The 20,666-nt window shown below is 44.0% G+C and overlaps 1 non-coding gene across 1 annotated transcript; it reads left to right on the forward strand.

The window, feature by feature from the left end:
* The first annotated feature begins 276 nt into the window (after positions 1 to 276).
* On the forward strand, positions 277 to 395 carry LOC144793800 (5S ribosomal RNA). The gene has a single exon (XR_013603264.1). It is a non-coding gene; the product is annotated as a 5S ribosomal RNA (ribosomal RNA).
* Positions 396 to 20,666: the final 20,271 nt, after the last annotated feature.

Consider the following 20,666-nt stretch of genomic DNA (forward strand, 5'->3'; position numbering starts at 1 on the left):
AGGCTTCGGGTTCTGGGATGTCTGTTCCCTCTATGGATTTGCTGCAGAAGATGATTAATTCTGTGGTTGCTACTGCATTACATGACAGGGTTCCTGTTCCTCCTGACAAACGGGCGCGAGTTGATGACGTTCCGACTGTTGACTCTGACGCTGCGGTGGAGGTTAATGTCAAGGGTCATTTTGTGCGGGATGACGTCTTTCAGGGGGTCCTCTGTCACATACGCTAGATCTTGGTTTTTCCCTGAATCTGTACTTCCTGTGGAGGATGATTGTTAAGCCTGCGGCCATACCACCCTGACGGCACCTGATCTCTTCTGATCTCAGAAGTTAAGCAGGGTCGGGCCTGGTTAGTACCTGGATGGGAGACCGCCTGGGAATACCAGGTGCTGTAGGCCAGACGCATTGTCAGCATCCTGAGCCTGATTCATTGCCCATTCGTTCTTAGGTGTTGATGGTGTTGGAAGCCGAATGGGGGGATGTTGTCATGGGTTCTTTTCCTCGTTTCCTGCATATACGATATCCTATGCAGGTTTCCTTCCTGGGTCTTCTCCTGATGTGCCTATTGCTCGTTGGGTGGATGGTGCGATGTTGCGCACTTTTGCGGCAGCTGTTTCTCCATCCAGGCTGCGGCCTTTTCTTCTTGTGCCTTCAGGTCTTTACTTGAGGTTTTGGATCTTTGGCGGTGTTGTGGGTCCAGAGGGTAGTTGTCTCTTCTGCTCTGGCGCTGGTGGAACAACTGGTTCGGCTGCTGTCTGATGTTTCTTTTGGTTCATTGGGGGGCAGCTGCTTCTACTGCTGGGTCTTCTATCACTGCGAGGAGCGGTTGTGGCTCCGGTCATGGAAGGCTGTTGCTGCGCATAAGAGTCTCCTTAGGAAGGGCCTGTTTCTCTGGTGTGACGCTGTTTGACTCTCCCTTGGAGGTGAGGGTTAGGCAGATGGCGGATGGTCATTGGCTTCTGTTCTCCGGTGCTTATACCTCCTCCACTCCCGAATCCTGACTGTCTCACTCCTGGAGTGGGTCCGATTGGGGGTCGCCTCCCTTGCTTCATGGTCTCTGGGCGAGAGGCTGTGTCGGTTCAGTGGGTGCTACAGGTGGTGTCCGGTGGTGTGCGTCTTGGTTTTTATCCTGTCTCCCCCGGACTGTTTTGGGTCCGCTCCATGTCCCTGGGACGCTCTGAGGTGGATGGCTCTTTTTCGGGGGTCTCGAGACCCTTGTTCTGAAGAAAGCCGTGTTTCCCGTACCAGTTGATCTGTTGGGGTTGGGGATTTATTCCATCATCTTCCTGGTGACATTCCGCACTGGGGTTCTCTGGCCTGTGATGGATTTGTTTTGGGTGTATGATCTCATTCCTCATCAGCATTTCACTATGGTTTCCCTCCTGGTGGTCCTTCCTCTGGTGTCCCCAGGGGATTTTCTAGCCTCCATGGACTTGGGAGTTGCTTTTCTGCTTGTGCCTGTTCACCCGGTTTCTCTGTGATTTGTCCGTTTCTGCATCCTGGGTCGTCACTTTCAGTTTCAGGTGTTACCTTTTGGCCTCTGCTCTTTCGCCGGATTTTTTGCTACGGTTCTGGCTCCTCTTATTAGACGTTTGCATGGGGAGGGCATTGGTGTTTTTTTTCCTTCTCTGGACGTTGTTTTTTCTGCTTCTTCTCTTTCAAGGGCGGAGTTGCACGTCCAGAGGGTGTGACCTGTCCTGGAGCCTCACTGGTTCCTGATGTGTGTTCTGTAGTCCTTCCTGGTTCCTGCGCGGGCATTGACTTTCATTGGGGCTCTGTTCCAGCCTCCGTTGGGGATGGTGTTCCTGCCCCCTGCTCGGAATCTGTCGCTGATGTCTGCTGTGCGGTCCCTGTTGTCGGGGCCTTCTCGTCCTGTGAGCCTGTGGTTGAGGGTTCAGGGGCTGTTGTCTGCATCCTTGTTGTCCGTGCCTTGGGCTCACCTTCACATGTGTCCGGTGGTGTCCCACATTTTGTTGATTTGGGACCCCTGTTCCCTGGATATGGTTGTTTGATACCTATGTCCGCGAATGTTTGAGTGGTCCTGGATTGGTGGTTGGACGAGGGTTATCTGTCCAGGGGCCGCCCGTTTCTTGTTGTTTCCTCCCGGGTTCTCCGGTGCTACTCTGGGGGATTCGACGACTCAAGGGGTTTGGCCTCGGTCTGTGTTGTCTTGTTCTTCCAACTGCAAGTAGCTAATGGCCATCCTTTTGGGTCTGTTGGCCTTCTCGGATCTTCTTCAGGGTCACCATATACAGATCCGGTCTGACATTCAGGTGGGGTTGTCCTATGTCAACCATCTTGGGGGGTGCTGTTGGGCGGAGGGGGCCCTGGCGTCCCTATCTGCGTTTTACCTGCCTGGTCAGGTGCACACTGTGGCGAATTGTCTGGCCGTGTGTTTCCATCCATGGGGTCTTTGTCCCTGTCGCCCTTGTTGTTCGGGAAGTTACGGTGGATGTTTGGGTCTCCGATTGTGGACCTCTTTGCTTCCCAGTGCACTGCCAAAGTCCGCTGCTTTTGCACGTTTGTGCCTTACCTGTCGTTCCTTTGGCCGGGAGGCCTGTTGTATGCCTTTCCTCATATTCCCCTGATTCCGAAGGTCTTGCTGAAGATCAAGAGGGAGGGGTCGTTTGTCCTTCTGGTTGCTCCGGGGTGGTGCTGTCGTCCTTGGTATCCCCTGTTGCTGGAATTGGCTGTATCTCCTGGCTGGACGTTACCGTTCGTGCCTTCTCCTCTGTTGGGTCCTCTTCTGCCTCTGCCTGTTTTCCGGTCCCTGGGTCTGCGGGCCTGGCTCTTGAGAGGGGATCGCTGATGCGTGCGGGTTGTTCTTTTGGGGTTGCTGGCGTCATTCAGCAATCTCGGTGGCCTTCTACTCTTGAGTCCTCCGCTATGCATTGGGATTACTTCGACTCTTGGTGTGTGTCAGGGGCTGTCGTTGGATTCTTTGGACCCTGCTCGACTTCTGGTTTTTTATATTATGGTTTCCTTTTCGGCTTGGCCATTTCCGCTCTCAGGGCTCAATGGGCCGCCATTCGGGCATTTCATGTCCTGCCTTTGGTTCATATTTCTCCTTTGGTGGCTCGACTTTTTCAGTCGCTTTCTTTGCAACGTCCCCGTCCGTCCCCGTCCTTTCTTGTGTTCTCCTCCTTGGGACCTTCCTCTGGTTTTACGTTCCTTGCAGTCGGCTCCTTTCGAGTCTTTGGAGTCGGTGGACCTGAAGTTCTTGACACTCGTAGTGGTGTTTCTTGTTGCTATTGCGTCTGCCAGGCGTATTGGTGAGCTGGGTGCCTTCCTGACGTCTGCTCAGTTTTTGGTCATTTTGTCTGAACGTGTGGTATGGCACCCTCTTCCTACGTTTATTTCTTAGGTGGATTCTTATTTCGCCGTTCTGCTGAAGTGGTTCTTACGATTCTTTGTCCTGATCCTTCCTCGGCTGAGGATTGCCTTCTCCGCCTGTTGGATGTGCGTCGTGCATTGTTGCTTTATTTCTCACGCACTTTTTCCTTTTGAATGGTTGACAATTTATTTGTCGATTTTGGTTTGTCTCGTCAGGGCCTGAAGCCCTCCCTGTCCACTGTCAGTCGTTGGATTGTGGAGGCCATGCTGTTGGCTTATGGTTCTGTTTCTGGACTTCCCCCTCTTCCTGTTCATGGTCGGTCCACCAGATCTGTTTCTGTGTCGTGGGCCGCTTTTATGGGGGTGTCCATGGGGAATGTTGGCCGGGCTGCCACTTGGTCGTCCCCGCATACTTTCATGTCCCGTTATCGCCTTCGGGTTGGGGGTGGGGGCTCTATTTCCTTTGCCTCTTCTGTACTGTCGGCGGGGATTCCTTGAGGTGTATGTTTCTGTGGGATTTTTGTGCCTCTTGTGATTGAACTATGTTTCTCTGCATGTTTTCTGTGGAGTGTTTTTCTTGCATGAAGCTGATTGCTTTGGTATCGGCTCATGGGTAATTACTGTGGCGAGGAAGACAGGACGAGGAGGTAATGCCCCGGTTACTTACCGGTAATCTTCATTACTCCGAGTCCATGTCTTCCTCGGCAAGGTATAGTTTCCCTTCCCTCCCGGCCCTGGTGGTGGCTTTATGTCTGCGGCTTGGTTTTTCAGGTCATGCTGTGTGTTCTGTGTCCCTTTATAGGATTGGCTGAAGCCACTGGGGGCCATCTTGGTGGAGGGAGAGGGAGACTAGAGCGCTTTTTTTAGACTTGGAGTTCTGTGTGGAGCTGGAGGTTCATGGGTAATTACTGTGGCCAGGAAGACATGGACTCGGAGTAATGAAGATTACCGGTAAGTAACCGGGGCATTAACTTACACAGCGTTCTATGCACTGCACTCAGATAGGTTTACATTAAGCCATGCACGTCTTTCCTAGAGCGCTCCGTATGTGCTGTGTCTAGACAGTTTCACATTCACACGTCTTCTCTAGAGAGCTCTGTATGATCTGTGATAAGAAAATGTTAAGTTGACACATACAGCTTTCCTAGTGAGTGTACCGTGAGCAGAATGTTTTACAGTCACACACAAGCACTGTGTGTGCTGTGCCCAGATAGTTTTGTATTCAAACATAAGGCACTGTATGTGTTGAGCCCAGATAGCTTTGCATTCACACACAAGGCACTACGTGTGCTGTGCCCAGATAGATTTCCATTAGCATACTCATCTTTCCTAGTGAGTGCCATGTGTACTGTGCCCAAACAGTACCACGTTGACAAGAAGCTGTCTCCAAATGAGCGTTGTGTGTATTGCGACAAAACAGTTTTTCATTCACATACACATAGGTAAACTCTGTATGTACTGTGCACAGATAGTTTCTCATTTACATGCACTTAATACACTAAATATCAAAATGCTCGTTTCCAGTTGCCCAGCTTCTGGCACATGGCATTGCTCATATTTCAACTCACATTTTTAAACCAATTATCTACGCAGTGTGTGAATACACGGGCGATTTTACTTATGTGCTAACACAACGCGACACGCTCGGACAACCACAGACACCAAACTATGTATGTAACAAGACAAACCAGGAGCGCACATAATAGTAAACAGCCTTGTTGAACGCACTCGCTGTGGAAGCTATAAAAAACAATCCCATGACTGCACATAAGCGCAGCTGAAGCAGCGTATGTTGTGCTTGCTGAAAGAAAAACTAAAGAAAATAATACTTACTGACTAAATAAAAGGTACCGTATAATTAGCAAAGTAAAAGGTTATAAATGAAGACAAGGCGGTACTAAGGAGGGAGTAACAAGCCTATTTTTGAATCAGAAGCCAGCATTTACGAAGGACAATGACACAAGCCGATGACAAATATGGGCAGAGAGTGGGCGGGGCTTCAAGCGCATACTCCAATCTCCAATACTGCATGCCTCACTGCAGCGCATGCGCTGCCCAGACTCGACCTAAAAATGTATGTTTCTTTGTGTAATGCAACTGGTGCCTATGTAAAACACTCGGAGTTTACGTTATATAAAACTTTTTTTTTTAAACTATCTGCACCAGCATTTGGGGGCACAAAGCAGGAATTAATGAATTGTACACAACATTTATTTATTGCAGTTTACATTTCATCCATAGTTCGCGCAGTTGATCCTGTTATGTGACTGTTTCTCAGTTTATGTTTTTAACTACTTACTTTTACTAAATACTTGCTATGGTGTATGCTTCTTTAATTTCCCTGTGATTTCCCCGTGATGAGATAAAGGTAAAGAAACAGCCTTTTCTTGCTGTTGTCCTGAGCTTAGCGGCGGCTTCTCCGCTAAGGCAACTCGCTTGCACGCCCAGTTGGTTGACACACATAGCCTTGGTTGCAGCACACAGGGACCTTGCACCACCACCCACAGAGGAAAAAAATTAGAGGTGACATTGACTTAGGTCTAATAATTTCATTATGAAAATATACAAGAATGTAGTAGGCCTGACATATTTATTGTAAAAATCATATGTTAAAGCAAGTAGATTTTTAAGGGAGGATTGTTTTTACACTGTAGACAGACACTGCATTTAATGGATTCTCATCGAATACTGTAGCAGGTAAGGGTTTCAGTGTTGGTTTTGTGCTCTGACAAACTCTGTAGGTAGAAGATTTGCACTTTAACAATCCTTGTTAATTCTCTAGAAGCGGTTGAATATTCTTTTGCCTACTCCAATTTTGTGTATATTTGTGATTTTATGGCTATTCCAATGGGTTGCCTTGTGGGAAAGCTTATTCAGATATCAGTAGGACCACGGTGGCTACGGCAAAAAGCTGATGATATAGTCCTTAATGGTTCTTTGCGATAAAGTATATCAGATGTCATAGTTCTGATATGTCTATGATGAAAATGCATTACAAGGGCAGTAATCCTGAACAATTTATTGTGAAGAGTGTTTATTAACATCAATAGGCCTCTAAAAGTAGATTTTCATTACGCTGTTGAAAGGTGTAAACCAATGTGCTGTGGAATCGCACAGATTGCGGTAGTAGGCAGTTGTTTTATGTAGGATATCCCCTGACAAACACTCAGATTTGAAGATTTGCAGTGTGATAATCCTTGTTAGGCCATTTTAAAGGGATGGCATATTGTTTTGCCAACTGTATTCTGTATATTTGTAGTTTTATAGCTGTGCCTGATATTTGCCAATTTATGTGGAGTATAAGAGACCACAGTTGGTTATGGCAGACAAGCCAATCATGAAGGTTATAGGTCGGATTGATTCATTGCCAAACGTTATGTCAGATGCCATAGGTCTGATACGTTTATTATGAAAGGTTATGGCACAGTTAGTAGGCCTCACCTACTTACCGTGAAATACTTTCTTTTACAGCCAATAGGTGTGTAATGGTGGACTGGTATTTTTACTATGTAGAAGGCTTTAGAATGGAATTCTATTAAAAGGAATCTTACGGGTTAATTTAGTAAGCAAGGGTTCTGTTGCTGGTTCCCCCTCAGAAGAATTATTAGGTAGAAGATTTGCACTGTGCTAATTCTTCTTAGACCTTGGTAGAAAAAGGTTGTCAGGTGTGAGGATTTTATACATTTTGCAATTTGTATGACTATTTGCCTGATGGCTGCCTTGTGAGAAATGTTATGCCTAATATTGTAGGCTTCACTTGTTGATATGATGGTGACAAGTCAATGATAAAGGTTATAGGCCTGTTTGAGATAGGACTGATCTGTTTATTATGAAAGGTAATGAAGTAAAATACAGTAGACCCGACTTATATTACTGGAAAAACCTCATGTTAAATACCTTATGCCTTTAGAACTGTTATTACACAGTCTTAAAGACCCTTTTTAGGACGGGTTGTATAAGGTTTTGCCAGCTGTAATTTTGTACATATGATGGTTGGTTTGCACTAAAGCTTGTCCTCAATACTGTTGACCTGAATTACTTATACTGTCAAGCGATTGATGAAGGGATTAGGTTGTTTGATTATTAGGAAATGTTATGTCAGATACCACAGGCCTAATGTGTGTATTATGACAAAATTACAAAGGCAGTAGGCCTGGCTTATTTATTGAGAAAAATCATATGTTAAATCCAATAGACTTTATGGATGCATTGCTATTACACTGTGGTGATGCCTGTAAATTAATGTAATAACCAAGGATTGTAGGGTAGGTTTAGCTGCCTGCAGGCCCTTGTTTTAAAAAAAGACATATAAAACACTTTGTAGACGTTTACATTGGGGTTCTTTGGGTCAGACCTCTTCTGTCTGTTCAAGTGTACATTTTTCTCCCAGAGACAGCATAATGCATGGGGCAGTGGGTTAGCTATTCCTGCCACTGACTGTACCCGGTGAGTCAGCATTTCGGCTAATCACAAGAGAAAATTATAACCTTTAAAATTAGACCACTTCAGTGGATGGACTGGTGGCCAGTCCTTTAGGTTTTCCATTTTTTCCCTTTTATAAGTCTCCTTTAATTTCCTAACTTCTTCATTTGTTTTATTTTTAGAGTGTCTTACAACTCTCCAAACAGTCCCTACCAGACTGTTTGTTTACTGCTCATTTCATCTGCAGCACAGTGCATCCTATGCCATCACTATTTCTAAATTGACATAACACATGAAATGCAACTACCCAACATCATATAATGTAATTCATTTAGCGTGTTAGAGGACACAGGGTATACACATGTCCAAACAAATTCTTGTATCATATGTTTGTTGAATTTTCCTGTCAATATTTCAGTTCTTGTACATCAGCGGCAAAAGAAGTGCATTTAGCAGCCAACATGTGTCTTGACCCTCACTGATGCACAGTCTTGGGTCTTTTTCAAGGCTTGGGAAAAGCTTGCCACAAAGATGGTGAGCTTAATTTTGAAAGTGTTACCCATCATAACATTGACAGAAAGTGATATGTATTGAGTCTGGTCTGGATGAAGAATCAATCATGAGATGCATAATTGTGTAAATTTGGAGAAGAAGGAGGTTATTCTAGCAAGATATTTAAAGATGTGGGTGGGTGGGGCAGCTAGTGGTATGGACATCACGAGATCAAGGTCAAATTGAGATCCAAAGATGGAGAGCTTAATTTTAAAAGTGTTATCCACCATATCATTGGCAGAAGGTTGTATGTATTGAGTCTAGGCTGGATAAAGAATTAATCATGAGAAGAAAAATTGGTGAACTTAGAGAAGAAGGAGGTTGTTATAGAGACGAGTGTAATGCTGTGGGTGGGTGGGGCACCTAGCGGCATGCCCATCCACAAGATCAAGGACAAATTGTGGTCTGAAATTTTTCAACATCCATACCCAACTTCATTCTTGATTCAAACAGTACAGCTCTATGGGGTCAATTTTCCATTATCAAATCCAAAGGGGAAGAGAGTGCAGATGCTTCTATCACCAGCTGCCATATGCAATCTGGCAAAGGTCCTCAATCAGAGAGAAGAAAATGATCTGAGTTTAGTATTTGGAAGAGAACCCGGCTTGGGGGCGATTCGAAAGAGAATTCTGGTTAAACTTTACTGCAACTGTTTTGTGACAGTAATTTCAATTGATATTCATGGCTGAGAAAGGCTTTTGATGAGGCAAAAGTTACTTGTATAGATATAGGTCATTGTTACTTATTGTTTAAAATATAGCAACATTAACTACCTGGTCAAAGAGGTGTTAATCAGTTACTACTGTATCTGTTACAAAATATTCATCAGCAGATGTCCTGAGAAGTGTCTGTAAGGTGTTTGCAAGTAATCATGAGTGCAGTATTTTTTAGAGAAAGTTAAATACAGCAAGGCGGACAAAGAGCCTCATTGATAAGTTTGCGGACAGGTCGCCGTTCTGCCAGGGAGATAGGGTAAACTACTCCGTCCCCCTGGTAGAAGGATGGCCCTCACATTTATAAATGACCGCCAAGCGGCCAGCCATTTGTAATGCACATCACTGCAGTTCTTACGAATGCATTTCGCTTTTTGGTGCAGGGCTGCATCTTAGCATAAGGCAGCCCTTCACCAAACAGGTTAATTTTTTTATTTTCAAAAAGAAAATCCCGAAATTGGATTTCTTTTTTCAAATATAAAATGTAGTGCTCCCCTAGCCATGGGAGTCATCTCCCATGGTGAGAGGGGTATTATTAACATTTTACTGTCCCTCACCACAGGGTATGCATGGTGGTGACGGGCAGTAAAAAATTGCTACATGTCCGCCCATCCCATTTGGGTGGGTGGACATATAGCCATTTCTCTGATGGCCCATATTCCTTCGGGACGTCTGAGAGGTGTGGATACAGCAGTTGTGGAGAACAGCTGTAGCCAAATCTATGATCTTCCCGCCACTAAATCGGGTGGGCAGACCATTATGTTGGCAGAAAGGATACTCCATCACAAGGGCGATGGAGTATCCTCACCGCCAACATATAAACCAGCCCCCAAGTTTGTTGGTTTTATATTTATGTGGTTCATATAAATTGAGCCCCTTAAATTGTTGGGTGAAAATGAATGTAACCTTGCCTGTGAAAAATATAGTAGTTGAATTTCATAATGTATGCGATTGGGAGACCAAAAAGAGGATAATCTCTGAAGGAAAGTACCAACAAATCTGTATTTTCAGCTTTACTTCATACTGACCATGTTATTCTAATTAACAGTCAAGCTTTTACATATAACAGTACCTTTAAAAACCAGTCACTTTGTCTCCCCCTCCCCCCTCCCCCCTCCCCCCAAGGTATCCCAAAATCTGCAATTAGTAGCTCACTGAATATGAGGGAGAGACACTCCTTGAACTGGAGAAGACTGTGGTTGAGACTGGAACTTAAAGTGGCATCATGTCTTGTTGCCATAAGTTGTGATGAATTTGTCTCACTTTCCAAGCGAAATCAAGCTTTCATGGTTGCAAAAACTCATTGATTAGGAGTGTTATGAATATTATTTGATCTTATTTGGACTGGGATTCCAGCTTGGGCATTGCATAAAAAATGAAAGAATGGCTGTGCTGTTACACACTCCTGAAATAACCATAAAACAGTCCATATATCTGTGATTGTGGGTGGATCAAGCAGCTTTAGGGATTGGGCCAAAAAAGGCAAAGCATTCCAGTGTGTTCTAAATTCCTGGATCCCTTCTTTACTACTCCCATCTATTAAAATCAAACTGCACTAATGAGCATACATATTCCAGTATATGGGCAGAATAAATTATGCAATGGCATATGGGAAATGAATGTTATGCCCCAGTGGTTAATAGACTACAACTATGCTAGAAAGCCGTAAGCTAACATGGAACAAGTGATTATCATGACTAGAAATTAGATAAAGAGTTCAACTTTAGCTTTTTGGCTTTATGTTGTTAACATTACAGGAGGCCATAGATCAGGCTGGGCAAGGCCTAATTGTTTATGGACTGGCAGAGCTTGGCTGTGAGGAATTAGATTCTATGATCCAGGAAGTCTGACTCCAGGAGGTCATAAACCTAAAGTGCTAGTGTTTTAGAATGGAACATATAATTTTATGACACAAGTAAACACCTTCTTTCCAATATACTGTATCGGTGACGTAGAAACTTAAAATGGCCAGCCTGGGACAAAATACTGAAAAGTATGAAAATTAAAAACCTTATCATGTGAATCCTAATTTGCTCAGCCAATTCATTAGTTTTATAACTAAACTGTTGTCTAACTGTAACGTAGGGTTAATCATGCACAATGGTAATTATTCCCTGTTACACACAAACTGGAATGAGATTTAGGGATTCTGGAGTAGATAAGAGACTCTATGAGAGACCTGCAACGCAAGAGAACAACACAATATTCTCTGGGACACACTGACTCTTTAAGAGAACAACAGAATCACTGGACATTCACAGATGTAGAAGATTGGTTATAAATTCACAAGGGCACCCACAGAGTAGTAGCACATGTCACTGGCATAGTCCCAGAATTACCTGGAACACCTTAGAGTACCTAAAAATGTAGTCATTGAAGAGGGAATCAGTGGTTCCCTCACAGGGAAAGTATTCCACTGTACTGTTGAAAAAACATTGAAAGCTCATAAAGGATTTTAGTTGAAGTGGCATTGAATTGCTCAGTACAAGACTACATAAATCCCCAATTTCCAAATAAAGGTAGCAGCAAAACTTTAACTCTTCCCAAAACTGTTCATTAATGACATCCCAAATCACAACATTGGTTATGTTTTAAGATCAAACAGGCCATTAATAAAGAATATATAATGTGACTGAATTGCTTCATCTAAAATTTCTACCTTACTGTGAATACCAAAAGGCAGCATTTCTACTGTTTCATGTTAATTGTGTTATCTCGAAAATAGACCAACCTTGAGCAAATCAGCCCAACTCTTCCCTAAAGGGACCACTTTGGCCTGAACTGCTGAATCCCTTCAACTATATGTGAAAGGATAAGCAACCTTATAATGATTGTAGCTTCATTAGGCCACATCTGTGAGAGGGTACTTTGAAGCCCTAGGTTTTGCATTTTAATAGTCTTTGTATGGATCCAGCTTATCAACATATGGGCTCTTAACAGGGAGCAACACATGTGATGAAAAGGGTCCAGATTGGGCTAGACTGCTCCTTTGTGGCAGAGCTGGACTGATTTCCAGAGTTTAGTACCCGTTCTTAATGACACAGAGTAATGCTATGATTAACTTTATGACTCTTGATGCCCCCAGTCTTGATGATATTTTCCTATCTTGTCGAAATTTAGTTCTTGTAGTATTTTTTGTATGAATTTTATCTCATTTTTATTCCATGAATTGTTTTAATGTATTGCTTTTATGACAATCGTCGAATAAAGCTTGTTTGACTGACTGACACAGAGTGGCCAACTAATTGTGTAAATTATTTAAGGGAGATTTCCAATAGTTTTGAACTGTTGGCTCTAGCTGGAATTCTTCAGCCAAGAGGAGATCACGCACATCTACGGTTGTTAATTATCTCATAGAGAGGTGACATGGTTTACCAGTTCTGCACAGACTGCCTTTTTTATGGTTGAATTTCATGGACATAAAGTTGGCCCTTTCCATGATGACAAGATAAGCAAAACAGTGATGGCCATGATGCTCAAAGTAGGCCCAGTAGTATAGATGAATCTTTTACATCACATTTTTGTTCTCTGTTGACTGTGCTTATGTCACATGGGTATGTCCAGATAAGGGCAACGTGCTAGCTGTGTCTGATGACTGACCTCCCAAAGACGTAGAAATCTGCCTTTGTTTGCTTGGTGTTACATGTGCACAGGATTTAGACTACCAGACCAAACCAGGTTTCACTGATTAGCATAAAGCTGGCCCTTTGATTGGTGGTACAGATATACTAGAACATTATGGAGGTGTTATGAGAGGATTTGAGACTTTTCTCTTCTTAATTTATTTACATCTCGATTGTTATTGTTTCCTTGACATCCCTCCCTTCAAGACTCTCTTTCTATACCCCACATTTCTATGCTCTCTCCCTAATTCCCACTGTACCTGATACTGCACTACCCTACATTCCCTCCTTTCCACATCTCGCTTTCACACTGGTTCTGGTGTATAATTTTGTATTACCTCTTCCATTCTCTGCTTCCCTAACGGCTGTTGTTTTATTCTCTCTTGTCTTCCCTTGAATAAACTTTTATCCCTTCTATTTTCATTTGCTCCAGTTTTTCTTATCTGCTCTGCTTCTCTTCTAGCCACTCCTTTCCCTTCTACTAGGCCAGTTTAACTTTTTCCTCCGCCATTGCCCCTTTTTAGCCCCTTCATCATAAACTAAAAGTACTAAACGTATATAGCGCACTCTACCTTCTGAAAATAAGTGTTAGTTCCTAACCAACTAAATGGGGTTCTTTTTGACAATCACAGAAGGATGAAAGGCTGAGTCGATTCACTTGGACTCAAACAGGTAACCATTGTGCCCTCAGATGTTCTTAGTGGACACATTTCTCACTGTGCTACCTTGCAAGCTTGTGTCATTTACTCGGCTATTTATTCTACCCACCACTCTATTCTTTAATTACATGTGTCTGTTATGATTGCTCGGAACGTTACCACTGCCAACCTGTAGAATTACAGACGGGTAATATGGAAGAGTTGGAATGCTTTTGCCGGGGGGGGGGGGGGATGTAGTGACATCAAATAGACAACAAGAGCAAATTGTTACAGCCCTCGGAGAAAAACATCCGTGTTAATCACTTTTTACCCATCTATAATTTTATGTCATGTATGATCTTAAAAAATTTCTTCCACAAATAATGTTGCCTCTCCTTCCTGTCCTAGATATTTTTTTTAATTAAACCTGGCCTCCTGCCCCCCCACCACTACCACCCACTGTGCCTATCCCTCTCCTCACCTCTCAGAATTGTGCTCTGTGCTCTGTATAGAGCAGAAAGACAGCGCTGCACTAATGTTCTTGGAGAGCGATGTCAGAACAGCCAGGAATTCATTTATGGTGTAGCGACAGTGAGAAACAGCATTTATTTCTCACTGTTGCAAGTCATGGGTATGAGTAACCAGATTTAGAATCCGAAATGTACGCTAGTAACACTCAGTGAGAGCCTTTCATATCATATAGAATTACAGATGGGTAGCGGTGAATTATGGGGATATTTTTCACAGAGGAGTTCTGAGTGACATCATATACACAACGAGAGCAAAGTTCGAGTTGTCTTATGATGTCACTTAGAACCCCAAGATGAAAAACATCCCCGTAATCCACTTTTTACCCATCTATTATTTGATGCTATGTATGACCCCCCAAAATCATCTGCCACTGCTATAAAGCGCTATGTAGTGGCAGAGTAGTAATAGAGAGCCATACGTAACATAGCCTCTGTTATGTGTCCGTATCCCAAAGGTTTTAAAAAATAAAACTTACCTGTCATCCTTGAAAAAAAAACACCCCCATCCCTGCCTTCCTTTCTTCCCAATTCTGCAGCTGTGCTGTCAGCTTTTAGTCAAAGCAGACAAGCAGAGCTGTGCTGACAGGCTCTAACGGAGGCCTGTCAGCCTGGCCTCCAAGGCCTTAATGACCTCACAAAAGTGGGTAACCAATTTTGTTATCAACTGTTGTGATGTCATAGCAAGATGTTATTACTTTCAGAAACTGAAATAAACGTTAGAGGCTATTTATGAGACCCATACATAACAATACTGCTATATTACGGAGGTTGCATGTAAAGTGCTTAATGAAGTCTGGACACCTTAAATACTATTTGCATGGTTGGAGGCGGATGTTTACTAGAGGTCACAGGGAGTGAGAGGACAACGGGAGGACCAGAGATAATAAACGCAGGAACCAAAGAAATAAGCATTTGCAATGAAATAGGTCTCTCATTTGCGAGAGTTTAAGCTAGTGACATTGTAAAAGACAATGCCTTTTATTTATCTGTTTTGATAATTGACACATAAATAAAAGGCATTGTCATTTACAATGCCAATAGCTCCAACTCTTGTAAATGCGAGACCTATTTCACTTCAAAGAAGCGGCCGCCATTGTCCCAGGCTGCTTGGAAAGTGAAAGCGGGCATGGCGCCTGTATATTGCAGAAAAGCATATCGTGCCTGCAGTATTTGAAATTCATTAGAGAAAATAGTGCTTACAGACTAAATAAGACATACCGTGTAACAACAGAAGTAAAAGGGCCAGTCTTCTAGGGAGGTTACAAATGAAGATACAAGGAGGGACTAACAAGCCTATTAACAAATCAGAAGCCAGCATTTACAAAGGACAATGACACAATCCAATAAAAAATATGGGCGAAGAGTGGGCGGAGCTTCAAGTCCATACTCGAATACAGCATGCCTCTCAGAGCTGCTCAGGCTCGACCTAATAAAGGGAATAAAGGCAAAGCCCTGTCAACAGAAACCACAAAAATCCTAATATCACATGACCATTAGCCTCAATAAGGCGTCATCTCTCTGGCCACGACTGCGGTAACCTCGCATGGATACATGCAGCATCGAATTAAATGGTAGCTCAACTATATCAACTGGCACATCTGCAGAGATAATTGTGAATGGTATGCATTTAATGCAATCATACATCAGTGCCGCAAATGGCTGAATCTTAGAAACATTTCACAGGTCATTCGGTATGGCTCCTTTTCTTTTTATGATCTTAAAGAATTTAAAAAAAGAAGATGATTGTAATTGGCGCATGTGACAGGTATCTTGACAATGACTCCACCACAACCTACAAATTGTGCGGCCATTTTTTTTCCTCAGCAGAGACGCCCCACGCTGATAAGACCGGGGCCTGCTCCCCTCCAAGGGCCTGACTGCTGGACGGCTTGCGGCTTCCGTAGCTCGTTTCTCCCCTGGTGCTTCTGGCGCGGGTGATGCTGCGACTGGTCGGCGCCAACCACAACACGCTACCTACCGTGAAGGGAGCAGGAGGCGGGCCGCCCCAGTCAGGACTTATCGTCCATCACACTGATTGACGAAACCAGGCGCGAGCAGAGAAAACAAACACGAACAGAGGCCGCAGTGTTCGGGCGGTCAGCTGGGAGTTGGGGTATTTGGCCTTGGTGATCCGGCTCCCCAGCGAGGTTATCTTTCCCTTCTGCTATCGTTTATCATAACTTCGGGAGCCAATGGGAGAGAAAGTGACAGGCCTGTGTTGTTTCTATCATAAGACATCTTTTTAAAGCGCCTTTTACCTCCAGCCACCCACCCTTGCGAAGGAGACCCCTACTTTCAACAATAGTCCCTAAAGTGAAGTGACTTTAAACACTGGTTAAGAAGCTCTGCTCGTTCCTTAATTCCTAAAAAAAACGATAGTTCTGCTGATTCTTGCGAGGCCCTTCTAGTTGCAGACCGCCCACGTGAACAATTTTACCTACCTTTTTTGGTGATATTTTGGCCCATGTAATTTATTCCAAAATTAATGTCAGTTCGCTTGTTTCCTAGCACAAGCCAAGTTCTGTATTGCCCTGACATCTCATATAAAGCACTTCCCTAAGCGTCAGTAACTTTTATGACCTGGTGTAGTTGGTACTCTGAAGTTCTAATGCCAGCAGTGCAAAGCTGAAACACATTTTCCTTCCCCCGGCAGAGCCTTCTTGCGTCAGAACTGTTCATCCTGACACTTTTTTAAGCGCCTGGAGGACTTAATTATGCCCATCGATCTCTACACACTATTCTGAGGCTTTTACTCATCAGATGGAGGGTGATTCCTTGGCATTTTAATTACAAGTTTTATATATACACAAAAAAGAACAATTCAATAAAACTATGTTCCTCATAACTGAGCCTCACATTTTTGTGGGTATAATAAACTTAGATGAAGGTGTCAGTGTTCCAAAATGTCTTCAATTACTGCATGATAAACCTTCTTCAGAAAGTGTTGCACTGCGTCTAGAACCACAAACCTGATTGCCTTAGACAGCATCAATATAGTTAGGCAAAAAGACACAGTGAAATAAAAATCAAGCAATAATCTGTCTAGTTTTCAGGTTGGTACTTTTCTCAAGTAAGTCACTATCTCGTTAGAATTAGCCCTGAGAAAATGTTCCTCAAAGTGGAGTATATGGCAGTCTAAACTACGATTTTGTAGCTTTCTATATGGGTGTTGACTATGATGGTAGAACTGTGGTTCAGGGTCAGAATGACCTATAGGCCAAGCAGGCAGTGCCCGATGGGTTGGTTTGACAGATCAGTGTGTGGGACTTTATTTTAGCAGTTTGTTGGCCTGTTTTATTGTCTGGTGGGTCTGTTTTTATTGTTGGTTTTCCGGATATTACCACAAACATTGCCTGCAGAAACTATAAATGGACACTGTCTCATATACCTTGCAAAATATCCACATCTTGTTTCTTTACAAGTTCAAAACTGGACTGAATTGCAAAAGTGGGCTACTCTTATAGCTATCTGAGGCTGTATTACAGAATGTGCCCCAGGGCATCAACGGGGCGTGCACACGCTTTGCGCATCCCCATGTCACAGTGGTATTACAGAAGGGGTAGCAGACACTTGTGCGGCTCCTTCTGTTATGCTAAAAGTGCTAGTGCACATATAGTGCCAGCGCTTTCTCAATAGGCGTTCCCTCATGTGCATGGGGGCGTGGCCTCATACAAGTGTTGGAATCTCTTTGCCTCTGCTCTGTATTACAGAAGTGGGAGCAGAGGCAAAGAAACTGTTAGGAGGTGCACTGACAGTGCACTGTCAGTGTGCACTTTGATGGCAGCCCTGTGGATAGGGGAAATGGGGTCCTATGGGCCCCAAGACATCCCCTCGCAGGTGGGTGCAGTCGCTCACTGCACTCACCTGCAAGGGGATCTCAGATTCCTCGTTAAAGTGCAGGCGGGTTGCTGCCTTCATGGAAAAACACAGTACAGCTTTTAAACAGCTGCTCCATATTTCTTTCGAATGCACTGCCCCAAGGACAGTACAAGTTAGCCGCTGTTCTGAGGGCAGCACATTCTACATGATAGGGCGCTCTATTCTGGTTTGCACCCAGTAGACCTACCTAAAGGTGCATCATGACCCAAACAGGAAAAGTTCGCCCTATCTTTAATAGGGCCCCTGGTGCGCTAATAGGGGCCACATTTAATTTGGTGCCTGGGCCTATTTTTTGTTCAAGTCCGACCCTGCTGTGGCTTGTCTTTACTGTGGATAGACCAAAACACTTCAGTTAGCTTAACTTTCCCAGTACAAATAATTTTCCTCTTTTCCCACATGGATGTCATTTAGCCTACACTCTCATAACAATGAGGCAGAGTCATGTAAGCACCACTTGTGCCCACTTTTTCCAGGTGCAATTACATAACAGATAAGTTGGGTAATTGTTTAGGCATATCCACAAGGTCATGACGTTGTGGGTGCCCAACATTTCCAATGGTTATTGATTCACAAGATCCTGTTTCCACTCCCAACTCATGCTTACAATGATCAATAAGCAAAGTTACCAGTGTTGTATGCGTCACCAGCACACATTAGAATGTATGATTCAGAATCAGAGAATTAAGATATGTTATTTGGGGGTGCAGTTGACACTTTTTATGTGCCTACTTTAATTTATGTGACAAAAATATTTTTTTAAAGTACACTTAGATTCCCAGAAAATATAAAAAGCAAGCAAAATAACAAATCTCAGTGTAACTAGCGATCGCTATGACATATTCAAAGGCTCTGTTTGATACTCTCCGAATCTGTGAGGCTGTCTGTGAGACCAAGATCTCAGGCGCTGGTATTTACCAAGAGCTACATCCCAATCCCAGGAATAGCTTGGCTCCAGTGACACAGTGTGCACAGGACTCACTTCTGGACATGCCCATACCACTTAGGGCGACTGTAGGAAGCTGGCTCTTTATATACTATGCGATACAAAAGGGGATGATGGACGGAGCGTTTGAGCAAATCAAACACTCACGCCCAGTCAACTGATCTGGGTTTAATCCATCACCATTCTTTAGCCCACTCAGCCACCCCATTTCAGACATGGCTATATGCAAATCAGTCTGACCCTGTGCCTCATGGGAACAGTCCAGCCCGAACTGCCAAGCCATGTCTTCCATGGACCGGAAACAAGCATCCTGGGACCGGTTTCGGATTCATAATCCTCATCAGCCAGGCTATCTTGAATCCAGTGGCCAAGTGAGCAAGGAACTCACGTCTGAGCATACCCTGCCACACTTAGGGCGAACAAAGCGATACAAAAGGGGATGATGGATGGAGCGTTTGAGCAAATCAAACACTCACCCCCAGTCAACTGATCTGGGTTTAATCCATCACCATTCTTTAGCCCACTCAGCCACCCCATTTCAGACATGGCTATATGCAAATCAGTCTGACCCTGTGCCTCATGGGAACAGTCCAGCCCGAACTGCCAAGCCATGTCTTCCATGGACCGGAAACAAGCATCCTGGGACCGGTTTCGGATTCATAATCCTCATCAGCCAGGCTATCTTGAATCCAGTGGCCAAGTGAGCAAGGGACTCACGTCTGAGCATACCCTGCCACACTTAGGGCGAACAAAGCGATACAAAAGGGGATGATGGACGGAGCGTTTGAGCAAATCAAACACTCACCCCCAGTCAACTGATCTGGGTTTAATCCATCACCATTCTTTAGCCCACTCAGCCACCCCATTTCAGACATGGCTATATGCAAATCAGTCTGACCCTGTGCCTCATGGGAACAGTCCAGCCCGAACTGCCAAGCCATGTCTTCCATGGACCGGAAACAAGCATCCTGGGACCGGTTTCGGATTCATAATCCTCATCAGCCAGGCTATCTTGAATCCAGTGGCCAAGTGAGCAAGGGACTCACGTCTGAGCATACCCTGCCACACTTAGGGCGAACAAAGTGATACAAAAGGGGATGATGGATGGAGCGTTTGAGCAAATCAAACACTCACCCCCAGTCAACTGATCTGGGTTTAATCCATCACCATTCTTTAGCCCACTCAGCCACCCCATTTCAGACATGGCCATATGCAAATCAGTCTGACCCTGTGCCTCATTGCTCACTTTGCTACTGGATTCAAACAAGCCGGGCTGTAGACGGCTGTAATGCCAGAAACCGGTCCTCGGAAGCTTGTTTCCGGTCCAGGGAAGGCATGGCTTGGCAGTTCGGGCTGGACTGTTCACATGAGGCACAGGGTCAGACTGATTTGCATATGGCCATGTCTGAACTGGGGTGGCAGAGTGGGCTAAAGAACGGTGATGGATTAAACCCAGATCTTTTGACTGGGTGTGAGTGTTGGATTGGTTCAGATGCTCCGTCCATCACCACCCCCTTTTGTACCTCTTTATATACTATACCAAAGTACGGCATAGTGTTCACAGAGTCCAGTAGATCCCCAAAGGTAGACAGAGGCTAAAGTGGATAATACCTTACTCTCTATTTGTGGTAGTGTGGGCAAGCAGTAAGGCTTTATCAGAGGATAGTGTTAAGCATTTATTGTACAGACTCAGGCAAGAAATGATTTTACACACTCAAAAACTGAACTCAGACCAATCTGGTTTGTATAAAAATATTATTTAGTTGTATTTTATTTCTAGAACCAAGCCAGCCCTGGTACAGGTAAGTGTAATAGTACTTTGCAAGAATAATGCAGTTAAATACAGTTTGAATGCATTTAAATGCAATTGGATTGGTTACAGGTAAGTCACTTGTTCATAAAGCAGTTTGTGCTACTTTTCAGTTACTTTTCAGATTACTTTTCAAGATACTTTTCAGATTACCTTTTAAGTTACTTTCTCTACTCAGTGTGATATGCCGAGATATCACACTGGGACATTTCCTAGAGGAAAGGTA

The sequence above is a fragment of the Lissotriton helveticus genome, chromosome 11 (genome assembly GCF_964261635.1).
Source record: "Lissotriton helveticus chromosome 11, aLisHel1.1, whole genome shotgun sequence".
NCBI lineage: Eukaryota > Metazoa > Chordata > Amphibia > Caudata > Salamandridae > Lissotriton > Lissotriton helveticus.